Source organism: Xenopus tropicalis, chromosome 10, assembly GCF_000004195.4.
Source record: "Xenopus tropicalis strain Nigerian chromosome 10, UCB_Xtro_10.0, whole genome shotgun sequence".
Classification (NCBI taxonomy): domain Eukaryota; kingdom Metazoa; phylum Chordata; class Amphibia; order Anura; family Pipidae; genus Xenopus; species Xenopus tropicalis.
Window position 1 is genome coordinate 22,811,368 of NC_030686.2, and position 18,701 is coordinate 22,830,068.

Consider the following 18,701-nt stretch of genomic DNA (forward strand, 5'->3'; position numbering starts at 1 on the left):
TAATTCTTAAAATGGCAATTCTCTATTTAGGAGTACCCAATAGCACATGCTACTAAAAAGTATATTTTTCTGAAAATGGTTTATTTAGTTAAAGCAGGGTTTTACATATAAACTTGTTTATGCAATATATTTTTATAGAGACCTACATGGTTTGGGGGTATAATTTTCCTTAAAGATTTTAAAGAGGCTGTTTACCTTTAAAAAAATTTTTAGTAACATGTAGAGAGTGCTATTTCAAGACCATTTTTTAACTGTATTTATTGTTTTTTATTTGTGGTTTTTTAATTACTTGGCTTTTTGTTCAGCAGCTCTCCAATTTGGAATTTCAGCAGCTATCTGGTTGCTAGGGTCCAATTTAACCTAGCAACCAGGCAGTGATTTAAAAGAGAAACTGAAATATCAATAGAGAAGGCCATACATAGATAAGTAATAAAAAAGCACCAATGACAATAAAATTGTAGCCTCACAGAGCAATAGCTTTTTTTCTGCTGGGGTCAGTGACCCCCATTTGAAAGCTGGAAACAGTCATAGGAAGAAGGTCAATAATGCAAAAAGTATCAAAAATAAAGACCAATTAAAAAGTTGCTATGCATATGCCATTCTATAACATGCCAAGGGAGTAGCCTATTTTGGAATATTTTAAAGCAGTCATCAAATGAATTTTTAAATCAGGTCCCAAAAAACAAATTCAGAAATAGCCAGATGATCGTTAAGGTGTAGGAACCTTCATAGGAAAGAAAATGTTTAGAGTCTCTGATGACTTGAACATAAGACAATGCCCAGGAAACCAGTTGAGATTAAATCAAATGTCGATAGTCACTATAGGTAGGGGGTGTTCAATAAACGTTTTATAGACATATTCAAAAATACTCTATTTAAACCCCCCAGAAAGTGTATTTAACGATGTATTCACTATAGACTGCTGTCAGTATGCTCTTAACCTGAGTGTAATCTTGATTTTAGTGCCTGTTTCCAATAACAACAGTTATAGAAACACACACTTTAGAGGGTATGACATTTTTAAATCTAAATGCTTTCCTGCTTGTACGTTAAGTAGTTTCTAACAGTTACCAAAACGCATTATATCGTTCTGATCCATATGGTAACAAAGTTTCATCAGCATTTATATAAGTTAAAATCTTATGTAAATAGCGAGAAAAAAAAACACTTCTCAGATAATGGATTTCACCATTATATATTCAAACATGGAAATGCCGTTTTCAGAATCAATAATCTCTAATAATAAAATAATTTCTTAAAAGAAATGGCTGACCAGGTTTGCAGTATGGCACCTAAAGAGTAAATGTTGTCATCGCTAAGAAACCATCCAGTACAAATGTTTGCATGCCTTCAATAAATGGACATTGTTTAATGACTTCCTAAACCCAAAGTGGTATCTTACCTTTGAGCTGTGTGGGATCCTGGGTTTGCTAGCCGGATTTTGGATGTTGTTCAATATGTCCTTCAAAAGTCCAGCACTGCGTACATTCCAAACCTTGATCTGTAATGCGGAGCTGCAATAGAAGAGTAGGAGATTCTCAGTTGTGTTCACTGGCTTCATCTACTGTATATTAAGATCCCTGTAGCTTATATTGTGTTGGTGGTGATGTACAACAGGAGAATTTTCTCACACAAGCTATAAATATCCATTGTACACATGCAATATGCTACCATATGTTGCAAGTAAGATGGTTCTCTGCATCTGGCATTTCTTGGTTTTCCAGCAATGAGTCTCCTCTTTTTTTTTCTTTTTTTAATTCTTGATTAAAAATGCAAATCTGAATGTTATGGAATAAAGTGCTGAAGTATTGGATGAGCAATTGAATATAATGGCTTTTTTCCTTCTACTCCTAATTTTCACCTTGGCCTTGTCTGTATTTATTTACTCTGGCCATTGCAAAATATGACATGCCTGAATCGGTAATTTAAATAATATATATATTTGTATATTTGTACAATAATAAAATATTTATTAAAGGTGCTGATCAAATTAGCCCTAGCCTTAATTGTACAGTAATCACAATACATTATATGCCGATTGCCATCAGAGGGACCAAATATACTGTATGTATGTTTGTGTGCAGGCCCGGATTTGTGGCGAGGCAACAAATTGCATACAGAGCATGGTGACTGGACCCGGGGAAAGCGCATTCTTTCCCCACTGCTCCGTAAGTGAGTTAAGATGCGCACACACACGGGGGTCGACTTGGGCGGGCAGCAAAAGGGGGCAGCCTTGGGGCACCCTATTCTGAAACCCGGCCCTGTGTGTATGACTTTATTTATAAAATGCGACTAGGATGCACTGTGCTGTACGATTTTATAGTACAGGTATCGGACCCCTTATCCGGAAACCCATTATCCAGAAAGTTCCAAATTACAGAAGGGCCATCTCCCATAGACTCCATTTTAATCAAATAATTCACATTTTTAAAAATGATTTCCTTTTTCTCTGTAATAATAAAACAGTACCTTGTACTTGATCCCAACTAAGATATAATCAATCTCTATTGGAGGCAAAACAATCCTATTGGGTTTAATTACTGTTGAAATAATGTTTTTAGCAGACTTTAGGCAGGAGATCTGAATTACGGAAAGACCCCTTATCCAGAAAACCCCAGCATCTGTATAATGGGTCCCATACCTGTATAGATAACTATACACAGTAAGGGCAACATTATAATAAATAAATCAGTATAAATATAAAGACATTAAATGCCATATGGTTAGAGACACGATAGGAAGGAATTCCTGTAGAACGTAAAGTTAAAGCGGGTGGATAACATACTGGTACAATAAGGAGGGCAAATTGAACAAAGGTTTGGGCATTGACCATAATTTCCGAGACTGGGCAGGTAGTTTTGCTTGTCCCTTTTCAAGATGTTGAGAAAGTGTTATCTACAGAGAAATGCAGGAAAAGAACTTAAGAGGTAAGAAGAAAAGCTTTAAGATGAGAGATGGCAGAGACGGTGGCTATAATAGGAGTGGAGGAGACTGGCAGGAATGTATGCAAATAAATATTAATAAAACTATTGTCAGTGCCGCTGAGAAGGGCAGAAGCCCACCTGAAGTAACATGGTATCTGAGATACAGACAGGGCAATAATAAGAATTCTAAAACAATGTAAAAACTGACAGAAAAAAATGAACCAGAAGTGTGTGTGTGAGCACCCTAGACTTTATTAAATGAATATATAGGGAACTGAAAACCTTTTATATTTCATGCCTTAAGGCACACTTCAAGCTGTTTCTTATATGTTCCTGTAATAAAACCTATGGTGATTTTACATGCCTTGCAATGGGTTGCTGTGAGTTCCTACCTTATTTTGGAATTTGTAATACATGTTCCACTCCAATAGGCAGTAAAATGGCAGAACAGAAACACACCAAGGCTCATTTCTAAACACTGGGCAAATTTGCATCTAGGCAGTAACCCATGGCAACTAATCAAATGTGTACTTTCATTGTTCAACTTGCAGTTACCTAAAAAAATCACTGATTGGTTGCTATGGCTTTATGCCCTTGGGCAAATTTGCACAGTGTTCATAAATGAGCCCCATTGCCTTTTTAACTGCCCACAGTTGAGAACCTGCCCAAATTACATAGTTGGCATTGCTTGATTATACTTGACCACTGGATCTTCTGTACTACCTGAGCTAAAAAAAATATTATTTTGTCTGTGAACTTTGCCTTATAGCAATACTGAAAGCACCTTAGATTTCAAAGAGGGTAGTTTCTAATTAGAGTGATATGGAACACTGTGCTAAGGAAAGAAAAACCCCAGAACACTGAATTCGGCTGTGGGAAATTCTACCTTTTGCTGTCTGGACTTCAGTCTTGTCGCTTAGCCCTAAAAAAATGTCACCATGCTTGTGGATATTCATACTTGCAACCAAGGTCATCATGACTTCCAAATTCAGCGATCAAACACTTTTGTTCCAATTCTACATTAATGCCCTTATATGGTTATAGAAGACACTTTCTACTAATAGTCAAATGTCTAAGTGACCACACCTTTTTGGGAATCCAGCATCAACAGATGTGCTCCTGGGATTTCAGTTACTCAGTATACCTCTCAAACTCTTGTAAGAGTTGTAAGACACTGCATGCATAGTACTGTAGACTATGATCTAGTCATATGATCCAGCAATGCAACAATACTGTTTTACACCATATTTGCCTAAATTGAGTAGTGGGCAAACACAGGATAAGGAGGACAACAGAGGATTGAGAGGACAACAGAGGATGAAAAGGACAACAGAGGATGAAGATGACATTAATGGGTTAAAGGAGAAGGAAAGTCATTTTGGCATTTTACTGCCAATAGACTTGCCGCATTAGTGCCACCTAGAAAGCTACATTTATTCTGCAGAAAGCATTATCATACCTAAGTAAAGAGCCCTAGAAGCTCCCTCCATTTGTTTCAAATTGCAGCTGCCATTTTAGCTTGTTCTTTGTACCTTCCTGCTGCAGCTCTAGCCATTGGTAGCTCAGATCACACATTCCTAAGGGGGGGGAGGGAATTCTCATGGGAGGGGGGAGCAGGAGAAGGGGGAGAGTAGAGAACTGCACAAACTCTGGCCCCGGGAATGAAGGATTTTCTAAGTCTAATACCGAAGAACATGTTTACAAAAAATGAGACAAGAAATCCTGTATTTCTTTTCTGTGAGTGCTTATGGCTGTATTTACATAGATCTTTCTGGTAAAGCTTACTTAGTTTTTACCTTTCCTTCTCCTTTAAGGATGACAACAGAGGAAGAAGAGGACAACAGATGAATAGGGCAACAGTGGGACGAAGATGACAACACAGTACAAAAAGGACAACAGAGGACAAAGAGGACATCAGGGAAACAAAGAGAGGAGAGATCCAACAAGCTGAAACAAGTGGAAACACAGGAGCAATGAAATGAATAGAATTTAAATGTAGAAAAGTAGAAAGTAAATTAAAACCTTATTAGAATAAGCAGAGCATAGGACAGGAGATGAACAGAGATAACAAGTAAATAAGTAACAATGATGTACCAAAAGGGATGGTTTAACCAACTTTTATGTTGGTTGGAGTATATTAAAATGTCTGAAAATTCAGTGATTCCAAATTTAGTGGTAAGGTATATAGGGTATCCATCTAGGGTAGGAGCCCCCTCATCATCAACCACAGAAATCACGTCTGTCAAACATGCCCATAAAAATTAGCTGTTTTTGGGGTTTTTTTAAAGCTATAATACTGTACATTTCCTTATGCGTTAACACAAGTGTGTGTATTTGTGAATTTAGTGTAACATTTCTAATACTGCAGAGACTTGAGATCAGAATTACTCTGTATTAAACAATTTGTACTTGCTATGATATTTTTTACTAACTGTGTTAACTTGTATCTCCCCCTGAGAGACTACAAGTGTAAACTGCTTAATGCCATTTGATTCATGGCTTTCTAATCCAGGTTGACAGGGTGTCTGTATAATTTTGTGATGGCCATATGGAGGTATTGTTAAGCTACATGCAGACTGTAAAAATGTCACCTTTGACTTGCTCCCCACGTGCAGCGAAAGAATGGAAAGAAACGGACAGAATTTATGTGTGGGAAGCATTTAAAATATATACAAAACATTTTTCTGAGAGCTGTTATTGAACCATATTATATATATATATATATGCCATATTATATCCATTCATTAAGAGTTATGATATAGCAGCAAACTCAATAATAGGTTTCTACCTTAACATCTTAGCTCAAGCTGTAACCATTACTAACCAATACATAAGATATACTGGGGCTCCTGGAAGGTCTACGAGTATTCAGCACACACACAAAACAAAAATATATATGTAGTCCACTTTAGGTGGTGCTGCTACTTTTACCACACATTTAAATGCGTGTGGCGCTAACAGGAGCCCTGTGTCCCCCCTTACTATGGAGGGCAGGTATAATGTTGCTGTTACTTGGCGTGCCTCCACCCAGGGTAGGGACAGGTTATACTGTAACACCCCTCCCTCGGAAACTCTGAACTGTCCTCCTTGGACAGGGACTCCCTACAACTCCCAGTACCTTGCCCTCCTTGGGGTAGCTGCTTACCAGGCAATTAAGGATAGACCAGGAGACAGGATGTGCTGATGAACCAAATAACGTGTTTATTAGTTGCACACAGGACATCCAAGAGTGTAACATGCAGTTCAGGTATTCTCCTTTACTTCTCTCTGGAGACCCTCTCACTTGGGCTTACCCCCAGTACTCCCGCTAGAAGACCCTCTTTGGGAGCTCCCCCCGGTACTCACGCCAGAAGACCCTCTCTTGCCGCCAGAGCGACACTCCCTGAGGCCTCTCCCTGGTACTCACGCCGGGATACCCCTTGCTTAGGAAATCTCCACTGTGTGGTCCCTTGCTTCCACCTGAGCTGGCCACTTAATAACCCTGAACTCCGGCGATGAATGCCAGGAGGTCTTAACCTCGCTACCTCCTGGTGGGGCTTCCGTCTGCCCTTTCTAAATATTCCTCCTGTCTTTCAATCCTAGAGCGAACTATAATATAAACGCCTAAGCTAGAACTAGAGCCTGTAGATAACATCTTCACAAGGTGGGGTTCCAGGACTAACCCTTGCACAAAATGGGTGTCATCCCTTTTTATATTGCAGCACATTGCCACCTAGTGGTTGCTGCTGAATAACAGGGAAACTCCCTTTTCACACACAAACAACTAGGACCACCTTTAGGTTTCCATAACCCATAAGGCCACCCTCTGGTGCCTGTCTAAAGGGGAACCCACCTAAGGGGCCCAAATCTTTGGGATCCCTACAAATATATAGTCTTGAGAAAGGTCCCCTGGCTGCAATGTTGATTACCACCAATAAATAATTTGACTTATTTTTACTATATGGATATACTTTTCACTGGATGCAACTGGGAGAGTGTTACTGCAACACTTGTGATAGATAGACAAACAGATAGATAGATAGATAGATAGATAGATAGATAGATAGATAGATACAGACTTTTTCTAAAAACATCCAGGTCCTTCACACCTCCGCATCCTTGGCAGTAAACAGATATATATTGTTTTACATAACACCACTCTCTAGGTGGTTTGACTGATATTCATAGTATAAGCATTTGTATTTTTTCACATAATGACACTTTCCATGCAGTGATAGAATGAGTCAACTTTTGCATTTTTTGGTGATTACTAGTCTTTGGCAGGGCCAGAACTAGGGGTAGGCAGAAGAGGTGCCTATCATGCAACGCTGGGGGGCACCAGACAGGTACCTCTCCTGCCTACCCCTGGCCTGTGCTTCCTTGCCCTGCTTGCACGACATCCCACCCTAACGTTACTGTGCATGTGCGCATTTAGTAAATGTTGAAAATGCAATATAAGGCAATAATATATATATATATATATATATATATAGACAAGAAAATATCTAACAGATATGCTTGCAAATAATAGTAAATAGGCTCTTGTGTTTCCTTGTACTTTAGTGAAAGGATGCCTATGTAACCTGCGGGTGCTACTGCTACTGGTTACATACAGTAGGCACACAGGACTGATTCTGCCTCTGTTGTCCTATTCTTTTTCCTGCTAACAGAAGATCTGATAGCTTGGACTTCAGACACCCTTTCCAGTAGTCTTCCCGTGCTACAACCAAAATCCATTTGGTTAAGATTAAGGTTCCCTAACTGAAGTCTATGGGGTACATGAGAACCTAAAAGACATTATGGGCCATTTACATGTTCAGGAGGCTCAAGTGGTACAGGAGTATACTCCTTAGTGCTCATTTAACAGAACGTGTGCCCTCTGGGGTTGTTGTATTCCTTTGGGCATGCAACAACCATCCAGTCAGATTAAAAGCACCACTAAAAAAAGAGTCATCTATTATATAAACTGATTCCTTTAATAGATCTAAAGTGTGAATGCGCAGAACAGAATGTTGCTTCCATGGATATTTGCAATCAAAACGCCATACTTGCAAACATTCTCGCCTTAAAACTATCACTTGGGATCTCACACATATGCATTCATGCAAGAAATTCTGGACAAATATACCATGCCATGTTGCTTTACACCAGTCATACAAAAATAGATAGAATACAAATACCACAAGAGCTGGCATAATATGGGGTCATTTGTTAGCCTTACAGATATGAAATGGAATATAATAAAGTGAAATAAAGGGATAGTTCATCTTTAAGTTAAATTTTAGTATGTTATAGAATGGTCAGTAATTAGCAACTGGTCTCAATTTTTTTATTTGCTGCCCTCTTCTGACTCTTTCCAGGGTCACTCTCCCCAGCTGCAAAAAATATTGCTCTGTGTGGCTACAATTTGTCATTGTAACTTTTTATTACTTATCTTTTTACTCAGTCCCCCTCCTATTTATATTGCAGTTTCATATTTGAACCACTGCCTGATAGCTAGGGTCATTTGGACTTTAACAGCCATATAGCTTCTAAAATTCCAAAGTAAGAGTTGCTAAATATAAAGCTCCAGTAAACAATTCAAAAAACACAAATAAAAAATGAACAAATGCAAATTATTACAGAATAGCACTCTCTACAAAATCCTAAAAGTTAGTTTCATTGTGAACGACCCCTTTAAGTTATAATGTGTCTAGATAATTCCTCAATACATGGAGAAATACAGAAGCCATATTAAATATATATATATATGGCACATATATAGAGAGCACTCATGGCATTATAGTGTAGAAAAAGTCAGTTTATTTAGTCACCGCATCAACGCGTTTCGATCCCCACAGAATCGTCATCCTGATGACGATCCTGTGGGGATCGAAACGCGTGGATGTGGTGACTAAACAAACAGACTTTTTCTACACTATAATGCCGTGAGTGCTCTCTATATATGTGCTTTGTATCTCTTGGTCAGCACCCGGTGAGTGCCTTGATGTGGTGAATGCCGATTCTCTGCAGAATATATATATATGACGATCCTACATGGATTGAAACGCGTAGACTTTTTTGTTTAATAAATTATTTTATTTTTATATTTATCCGTGAGTGCTTTCTTGGAGAAGGTATATATATATATATATATATATATATATATATATATATATATATAAAATACAAAAAAGCCTTCAATATTCTGTAAATTATATCCTTATAAATTGTGCTTAGTGATGTCATAACTGGTGCTTAGAGATTTAATTTCTGTCACATGACTCATTGAAACTTGTCTATTATAATAAATAATGTACCCGCTGTTGTAAAATTTGAGGATATTAGAAGTCACATTGAATGCCTTGTGCTTTTAAAGGGTCAAGGAACTTCTCCAAGACTTATAATATATAATATCCTTATATTTTACAATAGGGGATACCTATCTATCTCAAGCTATCTATCTATCTCAAATGCCAGGGAGACTTCTGTAAGATGCCATAGACAGTCTCTATTTATTGGGCTGGTGGGGGGCTGTTTGGAATTCTGTGTACTTGAAATGCCAAGGCTTTTTTGAATCTCAGTCTGGGCCTGCTCTTAACATAGTAACATAGTAAGTTGGGTTGAAAAAAGACCATCACGTTCAACCATAATGCCTATATATAACCTGCCTAACTACAAGTTGATCCAGAGGAAGGCAAAAACCCCATCTGAAGCCTCTCTAATTTGCAGCAGAGGGGAAAAAATTCCTTCCTGACTCCAAGATGGCAATCGGACTAGTCCCTGGATCAACTTGTACTAAGAGCTATCTCCCATAACCCTGTATTCCCTCACTTGCTAAGAATCCATTCAGCCCCTTCTTAAAGCTATATAATGTATCAGCCAGTACAACTGATTCGGGGAGGGAATTCAACAACTTCACAGCTCTCACTGTAAAAAATCCTTTCCGAATATTTAAATGGAACCTCCCTTCTTCTAAACGGAGTGGGTGCCCTCGTGTCCGTTGGAAGGATCTACTGGTAAATAAAACATTAGAAAGGTTATTATATGATCCCCTTATATATTTATACATAGTTATCATGTCACCTCTTAAGCGCCTCTTCTCCAGTGTAAACAGACCCAACTTGGCCAGTCTTTCTTCATAACTGAGACTTTCCATACCCTTTACCAGCTTAGTTGCCCTTCTCTGGATCCTCTCTAACTCAATAATGTCCCGTTTGAGCACTGGAGACCAAAACTGAACAGCATATTCTAGATGGGGCCTTACCAGCGCTCTGTAAAGGGGAAGAATAACCCCCTCCTCCCGTGAATCTATACCCCTTTTAATACAGCTCAAAACCTTGTTTGCCCTTGCAGCTGCTGCCTGGCATTGCTTGCTACAGCCAAGTTTATTATCTACAAGGACTCCAAGGTCCTTCTCCATTATGGATTTGCCTAGTGCAGTCCCATTAAGGGTATACGGGGCTTGCATATTTTTACATCCTAGGTGCATGACCTTAAATTTATCCACATTAAATCTCATCTGCCACTTAGCTGCCCAGATTGCCAGTTGGTCAAGATCCTGCTGCAGGGATGTCACATCCTGGATAGAATTGACTGGCCTGCAGAGTTTTGTGTCATCTGCAAACACTGATACATTGCTTATAATACCCTCCCCCAAGTCATTTGTGAACAAGTTAAACAAAAGTGGACCCAGTACAGAACCCTGAGGGACCCCACTGAGAACCTTATTCCAAGTAGAGAACGTACCATTAACAACCACCCTCTGTATCCGATCCTGTAGCCAGTTTTCAATCCATGTGCAAACGACTTCACTAAGACCAATAGACCTTAGTTTAGAAAGCAGTCGTTTGTGAGGAACGGTATCAAATGCTTTGGCAAAATCTAAATAGATTATATCTACTGCATCCCCACTGTCCAGCTTCTTACTTACCTCATCATAAAAAGCAATTAAATTGGTCTGACATGACCTGTCCTTCATAAAGCCATGCTGATGAAGCTACTGCTCATAATGGCATTCTCCACTACATAATTTTGTATGTGATCCCTTAACAAGCTTTCAAATAACTTGCCCACCACGGATGTCAAACTTACAGGCCTATAATTGCCAGGCTGAGATCTTACTCCCTTTTTAAATATAGGAATGACATTCGCCTTCTTCCAATCCCTAGGTACCATACCTGATGAAAGAGAGTCTGAGAATATCAGAAACAAGGGCCACTGTAATACTGCCCCTAGCTCTCTCAGTACCCGAGGGTGTATTCCATCTGACCCAGGTGCCTTGTTTACATTTATCGTGTGTAACCCTTTAAGCACCATATCCTGTGCCAACCACTGTGAAGTTGGAGCTGAGGCAACAGTTGCCTTTTCTGTATCCGCTGTAACCATATTGCTACTATAACTCAATGGGGCCACACCCTCAACCTGCATCTTTTTACTATTAATATACTTAAAAACCTTTTTGGGGTTAGTCTTGGCCTCGGCCGCGATGCGCTCCTCATTTTCTATCTTTGCGTTCCGGATTAAGACATTGTTATATTAATGTTGTGCATTAGAGTATGTTTTGGACTACTGAACTTGGAGGGGAGAGCTGAGATTCCCCATCTGATTTGTACCTAGTGTAGTTTGGCAAAGGAGTGCAGGTCTGTTCCCCAAAAGAGTTTTTTTTTGTTGTTGTTGTTTTAATGAGATAATAATTTCACATTGCTAATATCATGTATTTGTAACAGAAGTACTCCCTTGTGGTAGGCCAAACAGAATGCTGTAAGTTTAAGTTAATGATGAAGCATGTCTTGAAGCTTCTCTGCTCAGTTCTAAATGTGACAACAGGAACAACAGAACTGAGCAGAGTGTCAGGCGATGCACCCTGTATCAGCAACTTAAGCTTTTGCCGTAGTTTGTAGCCCACCATAGTACCACTATTATCATGAAAACTCAACAAAACCTCTTTAAAAAATCCTGAAACCTCTATGTACCTGTAAACCCCTTTTGATGCCGAGGAATTAAACGTTTGAATTTTTAAGCAATCATTTAACTACAGATGAGAGAATTATCCGTGATTGGATTAGGATATCTATTGCCATGTTTCAAATTACTGCAAATAATATGCAACTTGGAGCTTAATTAGATGCAACTCAATGAATCACTTTGATCTCCTGGGAATTTCTCATTGGTTTCCAGAAAAAAAACAACTGCTTGCTGATTTCAGACTGACCCAATGTGTTCAAGGTGTTAATTTTACTGTTCACTTTTAAGGGGTGCACTCTAGCCCCACTATGAACAACAAATACATATATGCAGCATATGTGCTTCTAATCTGAGTCATGGGAGACCCACCCACCCCAAGGAGCGTACTGAGAAGTATACATCAGACTAGGTATAGCAATACATATATATACTGTATATATATATCCTAGACCAGTGCTGTCAAACTTCTGTGGTAATGAGGGCCAGAATTTTTCTGGCCTACATGGAGGAGGGCCGATTACGGGGGCCAGTTAATCTTAGTACTGATACCATTTAAAGCTTACACAAAGGTAAGCAGTCACAGCAGCCAGACAGGTGGGGGGCCACACAGAGGGGGGCTGCGGGCAACCAGTTGGACAGCCCTATCCTAGACATTTGTAAGGTAATAGGGCCCATGTACTTATTTGACATATTTAACAATAGACTCAAATGGATTGAAAAAGGCTGTGCTTTCTTTTGCAGATTCTTTCTTAGAATTTAGCAAGTGTGGATTTGATGTAGAACTGCTCCTTGACCAAAAGCCCAAGTTATGCCTCCAAGTATTTGTTGCACTGTGTGCTTCTAATGAGACTTTTAAAGGAACAATCTTTTTCTATTGACCATTTTCTTGCTTGCCTCATGCCCCTAGTTTGCTCCGTTCCTATGTGATCTTGCATTTTGTTTTTCTCCCTCCATGCATAGCCTGCTGGTGTGCTGTAGTGTACGTGTTAGCAGGAGTGCTCCAGGCAGATAACAGGAGGGGAATGATGACACAGTTTAGCAGGTGAAGCAAAACCTCGCTGTTCTCTTCTCCCCCAGTGGAGCTGTGCTTATCTGCTTAGCCAGGGGCTCTGCTCTTTTATCCCCCTATCTGATAATGCTGCCTAGAGACTTGCACAGGGCCAGATGTGTGTGCTCTATATTCATGCACACGGCTTCTCCAAACATTGAATTATGTCCCAACTGATTTACCAGTAACAAAAATATCAGTATATTTGAAGTGTTTATTTTTGCCATCAGTTGTAATTACAGACTTTTTTGGTGAAAAACTGTAAGCATTCTGTGCTTTTTCTTACAAATCATAATACAACCACAGTCTATATATTCTAGCTTTCTGTGTCAAATTATATAGTGTGAGAATATACATATATCTGATGTTTCCTAAATATGATTGGTTCCTTTACATGTTAGCAAATGAGTTCCAAGAGTGTCATGTTGAATATAAAATAAAAAAACAACTTAAACACTGGCCAAGCCTAAGCATTTATAAACAGAACAGGAATTGAGTATATCCAATTTCCAGAAGTTGGGTATGGACAATGGTTGGGTATGAAACATACATATTAATCATGCTGTGTAAAAAGTGGAAGGAAACATCACCTGTGATATTGCCCGGGGCAACCAATCAGCAATAAGATTTCAACAGTTAGAAAACCAAAGCAAAGCATCTGATTGGCTGCTATGGGCAACACAATGTAATGTTTAACTCCACTTTTTACACACCATGATAAATATACCCCTAGGACTGCAAAACATCCTGCAGGTAGATAATCAGCAGTATATAACAGATATATAATATCTAATATAATAATATATAAGAGATTTTAAAGGGGCAATTGAATCTTTTAGTTCAAAAAATACCATGAGGGATATACAAATATACATTTTACAGTTTACATGTTTTGCCTATTCATCATTCATTGATGTTCTTACTGGCCAAAAAATGTTCCAATTGCCATTTTGTTTTTTACCATCTCTTTGAAGGCTTTAGTACAATGTCCCAATTAGTTGCTGAAGCAATGTAGCGCCACTCAATACTGTGGTTATTAAATAACTCAAAAAGCCACAGTTCTAAAAAATGTTGCTCTTACAATATGCATGGAAAAATTTCCATGGAAATTGTGGCCACTGTATCCATGGCATGGCCTCCATGACAACAGATTCCATGGCAAGTTAACTTGAAGATAGCACCATGGTCGCCATGGCACTATGTTCTCAAAAACAACATCTCTTAACGCAACTCTCACCATGGTTTCTATGGAAATGTTTGTAATAATTTCCATTGCAATTTTTTGCGCTAATCACCCTTTGTTAAGTCCCTGCATAATGTTTGTCTCTGGTAGCATTCTAGGGCTCAACCTCTTCTTGCCAAGCATGATTTAATATAGTGACTGCCTAAATCAAGTCCTGGAGTATTTGTTTTTAGTTGCAAGCAAAAGTTCATTTTCAAACAGCAATCGACTTCCATTTGCCCCATCCTAGGGATTCTAGGATTCTAGATCTTTTTCTCAGGCAGAACACAGAGCATGTTCTATTATCTTTTATGTTAATCACTAATTATTGCTTTAAAGCTTGAGAAGTACTGCATATACAGTAATCATGTACATGTTTTATAAAAGACCAACTACATATAGAGAGGAATGTTAAACTTATTGTTGATCTTAAGATAACTGTAGCCTTGGATATTATGTTTGTTTAAGTCACCCAACCCCCAATTAAAGTGATTAATTGAATCTGCCATCACAAAATCACTGTGCAGGGCATCACACAACCTCACAACCTTCACTGTGAAGAAACAGCTTCACTACTAAAAACTGATTTCATCAAATGTAAATGGCCTCTTTTATGGGAAAAAAGATCCCCTGTTATCTCTCTATAATGTCCTTTAATGTACTTGTACTTCACCTTATCTCCAGAGACCCTAGCCTTCATTGTCTTCCCTCATAGTTTAAATCTTCCATTCATTACAGGAAAAGCCTTTGTTTTATATAGCCTCCCATTTTCTTGGAAAAAAGTTCAGTGGGTCATGCACAAAGTGATTCCATTCTTAAAGGGGTGGTTCACCTTTAAATTAAAGGAAAACTATGCCCCCCAAACAATGTAGGTCTCTGTAAAAATATATTGCGTAAACAAGCTCATGTGTAAAACCCTTATTTATCTAAATTAAACATTTTTATAAAAATATACTTTTTTATTTGTATGTGTTATTGGGTTCTCGTAATAGAAATTTGCCATTTAAAAAATTAAGGGCTGCCTCCTGGGATCATAGGATTCACAGTGCACACAAACAAGCCAAGCCACACATACATGCTAGGTCACATCAGCTAATTGATAGAAAGAGTTCTGCCTTTTGCTTCTATAGTCAGGAGCACACAGCCCATCACTAAATAGTGGATCAAGGGAAAGGATGTAAAAGGGCAATATTTACTGATATATATATTCCTGTTTGGCGAGATTCTTTAATAGTTCACTTAACATAATATAAACTATCTGTTGGTTAAGTATTCATTCTGGGGGTATAGTTTTCTTTTAACGTTTATATTTTTTAATTATTTACCTTTCCCTTCTGACTCTTATTTGGTTCTCCTTATTAGCACATTATTCCAACTTCCTAAACTCCTTTGGATACAAATAACCCCAGTTCCTTATTTTTTTATCTGCTTTCTTACTATTTATAGTTTTTAATTTTACCTATAAGGGGACCTGTCATCGTTAGAAATAATTTCAAATCCTCTTCTATCATGTTAGTTGAGCAAAATAAACCTTACTTACACCATATCAACTATTTAAATTGTGTACCATTCAGTCTTGGAATTCCCAATCACAGCCACCATTTTGTGGACACTGTTATTTAATGTTTAATTTACAACAGGCTTTCATTATACAGCATTTTATGTGTAGATGCCAGGTCCCCTTTAAGATCTTATTTAAAACCATATTATTACTATTTTAATAACTAATAATACTATTAATTATAATTAATTAATATTAACTAATACTATATTAGTATTATTTAATAACTATTTTAATACATATTTTTACTATTATATTACTATTACTATTACGTAAAAGATTTTCTCATTTTCACAGTAACACCTGGTTCATATCCAGCTACTTTCAATAATCTAGATCCACCAAGTGCTACCAGGTAGGGTGAAGACGATTATTTTCTTTGTTTTCCCAAGTAAGGCAGGGAAAGTGAACAGATGAAGAAGGTGGTTATTTGTCACAGTTTCACTTACAATCTACCTATAAATCAACTTGCTCTGCAGCATAACCCATGACTTTAGCTATTAATCTTTTTCCATTGTTAAATGATTGTGTTTGCTATCAGCACAGACATGTACTAAATAAGAAAACACAATCATTTACAAGTTTTAGAACATACATGATCCTAAATGAATACTGGATTTTCTTATTGATCTTTAATACATGGAGGGATGCACTAGAGTGATGTTCTTCAGGCTGGTCTAACAGGCCAGATAGTATGCTAAAGATATTCAATCTGCTCTTTCTGGATCTGGTCTGATTTTAGCAAATTCTGTCCAGGATTATGGCAAAAAAGCTTTGGGTGATAAACCTTCACTGCAAGTAACTCGGACACAGTAAAGATGTTGAATATCAGAAGTATACACTTAAAAACAAAGCAATACCCCAGTTTAGCACTGGATGCCATGGGACACTAATAAGACATGGGCAAAAAGTAAAAATGAATACAAAGATCTCTAGGAAAGCTGAGTTCCTACATGAGTCATACACAGGCTGGTCATACAGAGCTCGACATCAGATTTTGGATCCGTTTGGATCTGTTCTTCTTATGACAGACTTGTACAGGGTCAAAAATGGAATCAGACTAGTCTGGGGCCAAATACCTGGGAACTCACACTTTGCATATTTACTGACAACAGAATTTAGCTGATATGCCCATCTTAAATATGTTTCATTATAATAATCAGATATAATTAGTGCAATAGGTTACATGCATACTATCCATAGTCATATCTATAATATCGATAATATTTGCAAAAGCAAAATTTGGGCTGTTATTTGGTTTTCCATTATTTTATCATTCACTTTGGAAACTAAAACAAGGGCCAGGCATAAAGGAACAACAAAGGAGCCTTCCATGTTCCCCCTTGATCTTGATGATAAACCACAACACTCTTTATCACTGTACTACAAGTTGGAGTGATGTCCAATCCCTTACCCCTCAGTATTATGCTGCATGACAAAGTTAAAAGGCTAACATGAGGGAACAAATGGAGCAACTGCCAGCCAAAGCTCTTGACATGTGTTTTAAAGGGGACCTAAGAAATAATTCCAAATTTTTATCTATTGTGTTTGTCAAGCAAAATAACGTTCACTTACACTATATAAATAAAATAAACCTTGTTTCCTTCAGTCTTCAGGAATTCACAATCACAGCGAGCAGACAGCTGCCATTTTGTAGGCACTGTTTTTAAACAAACTTTGTATAACCTCAAAATCTTATTTCTGTGCCAGAATGGGTGACCTGATACCCATGCCATACACAGGCTACACTATTAGATGCTGAGGAGAGAGGGGGGAAAGTGAGCGCTGAATGAAAAGTTTAAGTAATGGTCTGCCCCGCCTCTATGTCTAAGGCATAGAGGCGGGGCAAGCAATATATGATTGACAGCTGAGATTTTTAATTGCCTTTATAATTGGTATAGATGTGTTAATAAAAAAAGGAATTTGTGTTTCATGTTTATTTGAAAAGGACTTTTATTATACAGCTTTTTATGTCTGGGTGACAGGTCCCCTTTAACTTGCTGTTCTCTGCCCTGCCTGTTTTCTATTGAAGATGGATGGCTAAGTCATTGAAAGCACGGGGTTACTTTTTCAGGTGGGGGGATTGGAGCTGCTGCCAGCCAAAGCTATTGACATGTGTTTGAACTGCGCTCTCATATTGAAGATGGATGGCAAAGTTAATGGGTTACTTTCATCTAAGGGGGTATGGAGACCTGCCATCCAAAGCTCTTGACATCTATTTAAATCTTCTGCTCTCTGCCCTGCCCTAAGCTCCCCAGTTAAATCTGAATTGCTGTGTAGTAAAAGTGCTGCAATATATTTAACAGGGGAAGCACAGGGTTCAGACAGAGAGCAGGGGATTCAAACAGATGTCAAATGGCTTAAGGTGGCAGTGGCTGCCCCAGAAAAGCTATACACATATAAATGGCAGACTAGTTCACTAACAAGCTCTCAGAACCCACCACACAAAATATTTGCTTACAATTTGGGTGAACAGATAAGGATTAAATTGGCAGAGGAGCACAGTACTACTTTATCAATTATCTGTCTGGTTGCCCCCTTATAAAAACTATGCTATTTTAAGTAATGGACAAGACACTGGCTGAACCTTGGTCACCTACATAGTCAGCTGTCTCTGGTTTGCCAAAGGGTAGGATGTAACTGTTCTTTATAAAAAGCAGTTTGGCACAAGCTCAGTATCTTTGAGAGACCTACTCTTGTTTGCGCTGAATCTGACTGAAACTAGCTAAAACTACCTTTAACAATAGCAAGTTATTCTTAGGGGCCTATTCATGAAACCAACATTTTTTTTTTCAGAATTTTTTTTTTCGAATTTTTAGAACTTTTCGTACTGACCACAATAATATCATTAAAATAGCCAACTTCTTTGTGGTTTTCGTTAACTTCCACAAAAAAATCGTATTTTTCACAAAGACTACAACCATTTCGGATTTCATTCAAGCTTTGGTATTGTGACTATTTTTTGGCCAGGTTGGAGCTGCAGAGTGCATTGAGTCCAGGTTAAAATACAAACCTGGGGGT

General features: G+C 38.2%; 1 protein-coding gene across 4 annotated transcripts in view; it reads right to left on the minus strand.

The window, feature by feature from the left end:
* Window positions 1-18,701, minus strand: part of rbfox3 (RNA binding fox-1 homolog 3) — a 564,559-nt gene that overhangs the window by 343,169 nt on the left and 202,689 nt on the right. For all 4 annotated transcript variants that reach the window (XM_031894300.1, XM_031894299.1, XM_031894298.1 and 1 more), the window contains one exon: window positions 1,403-1,514. The gene's annotated coding sequence lies outside the window, so the exon portion shown is untranslated. The remainder of the gene's footprint in view (window positions 1-1,402; window positions 1,515-18,701) is intronic.